This window comes from Lytechinus variegatus, chromosome 7 (genome assembly GCF_018143015.1).
Source record: "Lytechinus variegatus isolate NC3 chromosome 7, Lvar_3.0, whole genome shotgun sequence".
Lineage (NCBI taxonomy): Eukaryota > Metazoa > Echinodermata > Echinoidea > Temnopleuroida > Toxopneustidae > Lytechinus > Lytechinus variegatus.
In genome coordinates, this window is record NC_054746.1 from 38,968,041 (window position 1) to 38,975,968 (window position 7,928).

The 7,928-nt window shown below is 34.3% G+C and overlaps 1 long non-coding RNA gene and 1 pseudogene across 1 annotated transcript; one reads left to right on the plus strand and one right to left on the minus strand.

Moving 5' to 3' along the window:
• Positions 1 to 426: 426 nt before the first annotated feature.
• On the plus strand, positions 427 to 7,916 carry LOC121419240 (annotated as a pseudogene).
• LOC121419242 lies at positions 2,710 to 6,183 on the minus strand. The gene is made up of 2 exons (XR_005970564.1): positions 6,037 to 6,183; positions 2,710 to 3,733 (listed from the first exon to the last, which is right to left on the minus strand). It is a non-coding gene; the product is annotated as an uncharacterized LOC121419242 (long non-coding RNA).
• Positions 7,917 to 7,928: the final 12 nt, after the last annotated feature.

Genomic DNA, 7,928 nt, shown 5'->3' on the forward strand with positions numbered 1-7,928 from the left:
TAGTGAAATAAACAAAATCAATTGCATTCTCTGCTAGTCAAACTTATTAAGAAAAACAAATCATTGCATACATAAAGGAAAATCATAATGAGTATTTTAACAAAGAAATCATGGTAAATAATGGGAGGTATTAGTCTCAAATGAAGTATACAGTAGGCGTAGTATTTTGGAAAGAAGTCATCAAAACAGTAAAATATCGTAGATCCTTAACTGACTGTAGTCCATATCACAAGTAGTGATGCCACAGAAATAACACCCATGATAAAATACAGGAGATCATTATCCACCATTGTCGATACTCGATCACATCACACTCTCGTCAAGAACTTACTATTAATTCGAAATAGGATTCGAACCGCATTCAATTTATATATCTCGTCAAAGGAAAATGAATGTCGATATTTTCGTTCCAGATGAGCGACATTAGTGAGCATCAGATGATGAAGTCCTTTCCCTTTTGTTATTCGAGATTCTAACAACGGATTGACTTCGATTTGTCTTCCACATGTGAATGGGTCATGCCCCGAGGGGTACGGATCATCAAAACACCACCACGCAGTTACCTTCGATCGCACTCCAACTCTCTATACACTCATTCACCGTTAACTACCAATACCACTCCATTAGACGTGTATCTTTTATTTGGCGCTATCAGCTATTTTCATAAATTTCTACCACTTACTCTGTTCGCCATGTTTATAACTGTTCGTTATGGAGGTAGGTACTTAAACCATATTCTCTGTTTTCTTATCATGTACATGAATATTTTTCCCTTTGCATATCATGCATAGGAGAGTTTGATATTGCCTTTCTATCGGATTTACATGTATACACTTCTATTCAGGGAAAAGGTTTAATGTACACAGGATTACTGGAGCGTGCGGATAGAGTGTATGCATACCAGTGTCTCTTCGACGTTGCTAGGCACGCGTTATACCAGTTTTTATATCAAATGCAGTACTTCGTATAGTGCTCGAACGTTTGGCGGAATATTGTACATAACGTATATTATTTAGCCTGCTGGATGTGAATCAATGGTATTCCTGTTTTTATGTTATAAGTCGGTTTTACCATGATCGCACTCATATACGCTCCTAATCAATACACCTGTTGATGGTTACAAAGCAACCTGCTACAATTACTACTTAATTTTGTATAGGCCTAGGCCACCTATGTATCATGCATTACAGTTACTATAATTATATGTGTGAATGATGTGTTGAAAATTGTACCTGTGTGTAATTATGGCAATAGATATATAAAACAAACGAAAACACAACTTGTACATTCAAAAAGTTCAAACAACCAAAGGAAAATTTTCAATTTCATATGTAGGTAGTTCTCTGTGGAACGATTTAACCATTGTTATTTAAAACAAAGAGCATTTCGAGAGTTCCTATTGAATGAATGAATGAATGAATGGTGAACAACTTAATTGTGCACATGTTAAATGCATTAAAATTTATAGTCGTCAATCCGCTCTTACTGCTATTTAATATATAAATTAAATTTGTATCATAGTTTATGTCAATAGTATATTCAACTTTAATTATGTGAGTAAAAAGTGTATATTTCATTAATCTTATTTTTTCCCAACAATAAAAGACAAATATATTGTATTTGAGCATTTAAAGGTACCAGACCCGACTGGCATTCATTCGATTCTCTAGTTCCGATTACATGTATCTTGTAAACTACATGTATTATATTTCATTATTTTTTTTGATGTATGGTTTTTATGCTGTAATTGTTTTTTTTTTAATAATAAATTCAAATTCAATTATAAGTTTGATAAAACGAGTATTTTCATACATTTTCAAATATCAATCACATCTTGCATCATTCATTTTTAGTTAAATTGCTTGGTGGTTTAATTAAAATAATGTACTAGTGGTTTGCTATTCCCGGATTTGTTTTATGCGTCTAGATCTAGTGCAAGCCCAAGTCATTGGTAGAGATTTGTCGCATTTAGTTCAGTTGCAACATAATTTGCACACATTATTACTTGCTAGAAAAATATTTAGTTTACTAACCAATGACTGCTTGTTAAAACATATTCTTGATACAACATGCATTTAGATCAATATTTATCACTTATCTAAATACTTACCTGTCATGATTACCAGGTTATAAATCCATGGTTATTGAAACTCTTGTTTATGAAAGCCCATAGTATAACTTTTGTATAGATCAAATAATTTCCTAGTATTGACGAACCATTAAAAATGTGGGAAAGTTTAATGGATCATGTTCTATTGGTGTAGTTCAGAGAGTGAGAGACCATAATACTACAAACATGACAAATATGATTTTTGGGGCAGGTGCACCGTAAGGATGTTGTCATGGTAACATCGTACACTATGTATTTTTTTTAGATAGAACCTTGTAAGTGTACCCTTGGATCATTTTGATCGTCATAATATTTAGAGTTAGTGTACGGCATCGAAAATTGGAAGAAGAGTTTGTCACAATGATTTGAATAGTGTGCAAATCCGGCACGATATAGAACTATTGAAATGTATATTGCGGCTTTATTCCAAATTAGGCAACTTTAAATAAAAAGGAAGTGGAAATTGAACATCGAGAGGGAGAGAGAGAGGTAGGGAAATATAGGGGAATGCACGTGAGAGTGCAGCGAGCTGAACTCCACAGATCGGATTAGATTAAAAAATTCTTTTGTATTAGCGTGGTCGCTTTCCACAAAAAGTGTAACGTTTCGTTTTGAGTTTAAATCATAAGAATATATCACCACTTGGGGGTCCTAAGATGGCGATTGTTTGAGGAGATAGAGAACGCTAGAGAAAGGATACAATGGAAAGTGTTTTGGAGAAGCTGACAATCTATTTTGTGGAGGGACAATAGAATGCAAACATTATGTCAGAAATAGGTCGACAGGTTTCCATTATGTCGCACATGAGTTATTGAGTTTTGTACAAGAGGGTATTCTGTTTCTCGGCGTGCACATTATGTGATTATGTGTGCAGGGAATCATGCTTTTAGTTCACTACAGACAAGAAAGATTGGTCTAATGGACCTATCCAGAACTTTAATAAACCTAGAGCAAATCCAATTGATCTCATTGTTGTCATGACAACCACATGCATGCATGAAACAGACGTCATGAGCAAGTTAAGGGTAGAATCTGCTTTATGTTTGCATATCACAAGCAGCTAAATGTTGTTTATCTGTATGAGCGCATCAATAATGATATTTGATGCAATAATGCGCCAATTTAATCTTAGTATCTGTTTTCTTAATATAATCATTTTCAAGATTTTGAATTATCTTAATGTAAATTGGTCAAGAACAAATATCTATGTGCTGTATATCGATACTTCGGTTCATTAAATCCCTTGTAATATTATTGAATTCGAATTTGGTTGGAAGATTGAAAGAAAGGGCGAGGAATCTTAAGCCCTTGCTGAATTAGAGTGGTATATAAGAAAGTAGTTCAATTTCAATTTTCAAATTCGGAGTAGATGACAGGTCTGCAACAAAACATACTTGTCTTCATCAAAGTTTAGAGAAAAAAGATATTCAAGTCACACCAATTACCAGTTATCTCGAATTTCGTTATATGTAATCAATACTTATTTCGTCATGATACTTCAAATTAACAATACGGACGAAAGGACACTTTATTTTATTCGAATTGAAGTATACATATACTGTATGCACCATTTTCATCCAGATCTGTAGATTATCATGCATTTTTGTTTGGCTATGTCCTGAGCTGCAAAGAGAGAGAGAGAGAACAGAAAACAATAATGTCAAAACTTCTTGTTTTCATGATTTTATATGAAATCATCAGTGTACCAGCGTGAATGAAATATACCGCAACGCTAAAAGAAAGGAAGGAAAAAGAAGGGCGAACTTCCCAAGGTTGAACATGAAACATGATGAAATGTTTTTCCTTTTGCAGATGACAAGAGTGAACTGTTCAATCCCAATTGCCGAAACGTTATTTTATTGGACAATATCAGAGAAAGATGTAATTGCGACGAAGATGGTACGTTGATATTTTCTCCTTTTGTTTCTTCTCCTCCTTTTCCCTTCCTCCTTCTCTTCTTCCCTCCTCCTCATCCTTCTTCTTTTTTTGATATTTATAAATTATCATCTTTCTATTCCAATTGTCCTCTTCCTTCCCCCTTTTTTCCTTCTTCTTCTTCTCATCCTCCTCCTTCGTCTTCCTTCTTCTTCTCCTTTTTCTTCTCCTCCTTCCCTTCCTCCTCCTCCTTCCTCTTTTTCTTCTTCTTCTCCTCCTCCCTCTTCTTCATCTTCTTCTTTTCTTCTCCTTCTGCTTCTCCCCCTCACTGTCATTTACACTTCGTTCCTACATCCTTTTATTTTACGTAAGTAATGTAATATATACTTCTAAGCTACTCTCAAAATAAACATTAATAAAATATGTATAAAATAATAGAAAAATTGAGAGTTTATATTGAAGAAAGAGATCGTGTCTAGATTAGATGCATTCGACGTTAAAGTGATGGACACGGTTAATATCATTGTCGGAAGTCTTGTGAAATCATAAGGCAATTAATTACTTGTTTTCTTATTCTTGTAGACGTGATTGATCTGTCAGATGAGAATGGATCTGTTGCTAATTTACCAGGTCACCTTGATGATTATGGCAAGAACTTCCTTTCTGACAGGGGCTCTTTTATACTCGTCAGAGTAGAACGTAAATATATCTTCTTTATATAGAGAAATTAGAAATGTATTGTCGTATTAACCTCAACTTGTCACATATTCCTGTTTGGGTAGCCTATACAGTGTTGGCGTTGTAGGAGAAGGTCGGACAAAATTAATATTATTCCGCTTACTGGTAATTATAAAAATAATTTTTATTTATGATCATAATATTTCATGTCAAGCTGTGAAGATTAACATGGGGTACTTTTATTTTGTTCATAGTAAACTAGGATATGTATTTTAATACTATAAACATACCATATGTCAAATCAATATTAATTGACCTTTAAATGTACTTGCTGGAAACTAAAAGGTTTTGCTTTGAATATTTGTAGCGAAAATCAGTAAACGTCTTTCACCTGTAACATGAATATATACTAATATGTTGCAAAGAGACAGAAATGATTTATCATTTAACGATTTTGCAATTCCGTTGATGACAGGATCGTAATACTATTGTTCTCTCCACAGCAGAGCGAAACATGTTGATACCAAAACCAATGTTGTATTCATTTTCATATAGAGATTGAGGGTTAAATGAAAGGAATGTGAGAACCCAAAAAACTAAACGTCAATCAACCATAATGATTTTTTGTTTGTTTTATTAACTGTTGATTGATTGTCATTTATAGTCGGAGTTATTTTGTGTCCAATCGTTTATTTTCCCCACGATGATCACCAATAGATGTTCATGTCAAAATGCGAATGTGAATGTAATTTATTATTTATTTTTTTAATAATTGCCCCCCCCCCTCCGTTTGCTTAGGAGATGGCGACGAAGGTGATGATGATCGCATTACATATATCCCTCTCTTACAAGGAGTTGATGACGATAAGGATTTTCTGTGTAAGTACATGTACCTCTCAGTAATGTATGTCATTCCAAGTACTATGGAATCATTATTCAATTCAATTTATTAAAAATAAAAATCATTATGTCAGCTAATATTCACTTTTTTTTACTTTCCCTTGTATATGTGTATATATTTTCGCACTCATAGCATAGTTATACCTTGGTCACATTTGCTCTATGGCGGCCGTACGGCGAGTCGAAAACAGCCGTTTTATTACTTTTGATTCAAACCACCTATATGTAGTTGGACAAAAAATGTTAAAATGGCTGTTTTCGACTCGCCGTACGGCCGCCGTAGAACAAATGTGACCATGGCATTTAAGATATTGCTTCAGTGTTTTCTTCGGTTTTTGATAGACAATCTTCTACAAAACGTAACGCTGCATGGCACGAATGCCATTCAATTTCCAAACACAATACAATCTTCAGAGTAAGAGATATTCACAAATACTTAATCTTTGTTATTATTTTTTTTATATCAAACTTACCAATTTTGGATTTGTCACCGTAACTTTGGGGGTATAGTTAGAATATAAACTGCAGATTTTCATATCCTGGTTCCTCTGACTCTTGTTTCAAAGATGTATGCATCACCGAGTAGTGTTAAACAGTTGTCTTGATCTCTTTGTTCACTCTAAATCAGCACGATTAAATCCTAAACCAACGAAGGGTGGACCTGGAGGAAAAGGAAGACGGAAGGGTGATCGAGCAGGATCACCCTCATCAGCAAAGGGTGACAGAAGAAAAGGACGTCAGAAACAAGAACCAAGCAGACGAAGCGGTGGTACAGGATCAAGAAATACACCATCAAAACGATGACATCATTCACAATGCAACTTTCTTGCTGCCGTATTATCTTAATTGCAATTTGGAGTTCTCTAGTGTTTAATGGACGATGTAAATAGGGGTTGCCCTTTATTTAAAAAAAGGGGGACTCTTGTCTTGGTATGGGGTCGCTTAATTGCAGTGTCGTGCTCCTCTAGGACAACTTTATGGCCTTGACATTGTCTTTGACCTCAGTCCTCTAGACCTTGGATTCAGAAGTCTGAAGTCTTTGGTATTCTGACCTTGCAACAACACTGCTGAATTGGTGAGAGTATCGCTGTTTCTATGAGGAAAAGCAGCCAAATACTTGCTACAGCAGAAAGTATTTGCAATAAGAGCAAGGCTATTTATAGAATAGAAAATAGGTAATCATAACATGAACAATAAAATGAAATGTGTTATGAAATGTTTGTTAGCAATAAGTGTTGATATTTTCAGTCTATGACATTGATCGTTGTATGGATTCTCAATTTGAAATGATTTAGGAGCAACAAAATTTCAGAGAATTTGAACTCTATCAGTGATGCCCTGCACAAGGAAACATTATATTTAAATAAATGAATTACAATTTTACAGGCCTTCAATTATTTTCAGGATTAGTCAAACAATTGTCTGACAAACCGATCAGACCCTTCATGATTCCAAGTAAAGCACAAGCAATTGTGGATGAAACAGGTAATTTCATTGTATTCAATAAAAAACAATGGTCATAGATGCCACTTAAAGTTGATACGAAAACCTGAAACACAAATAAGTTGGCCATTTTTGTATACAGAAAATGCTTTTCCATTGGGCTGAAAATAGGTTTGTCAGCCCTGAAGTCAGGCTTTTGCCTAAAACGGAACATCCTTGAACACTAGAACTTTATTGGAATAGTTTAATTTGAATCCCATTATCCATATGACAGTGCTCATATCAGTCACGTCACTAAAGGGAGATACATGACAGTGCAAAAGGGGGCGGGGTCATAAACACAACATTTTGTAAACTTTTTATTCATGATGGTGAAGGGCAGTTTTTTTCTAGAAGTTTTGGGTAATTTGCTGTCTGGAAATATACAGGGATAACGCTTAATTCAACATATGTCTATGAATTAGAAGAAAAAGGGATCCTCTTAGTTTAAGAATAGGTTTATAAACATGAAGGTACATGAAACGTCTTTTTAATCGACTTAAATACTTGTTAGATTAGCTTCTTACTCTCACTAAAACACATTTGCCAAAATATCTATCATCACAATGAACATGATAAACATCCAATTTTATGTTGAAATATCTCAACTCTGGAATAGATCTTTGGCACACACTTTAGAATTCTAGTTGGATGTAGAAAATGTTGATTTGTTGAAGTGAACTATATAAATGGTTTGGCTGTGTGTGAGTGAATGTACTCTACTGTATCAACTCATAAATTCCGTCCATGTTTGTTTAGCAAGAAGACTGTGGTTCACCAAATTTCATACATCTTATTGTATAAAAATGTAAATATATGCTCATATTTTGTAATGTAGGTGCTGCTATATGTCACAATAAATGATAAACTCTTGACAAATTTA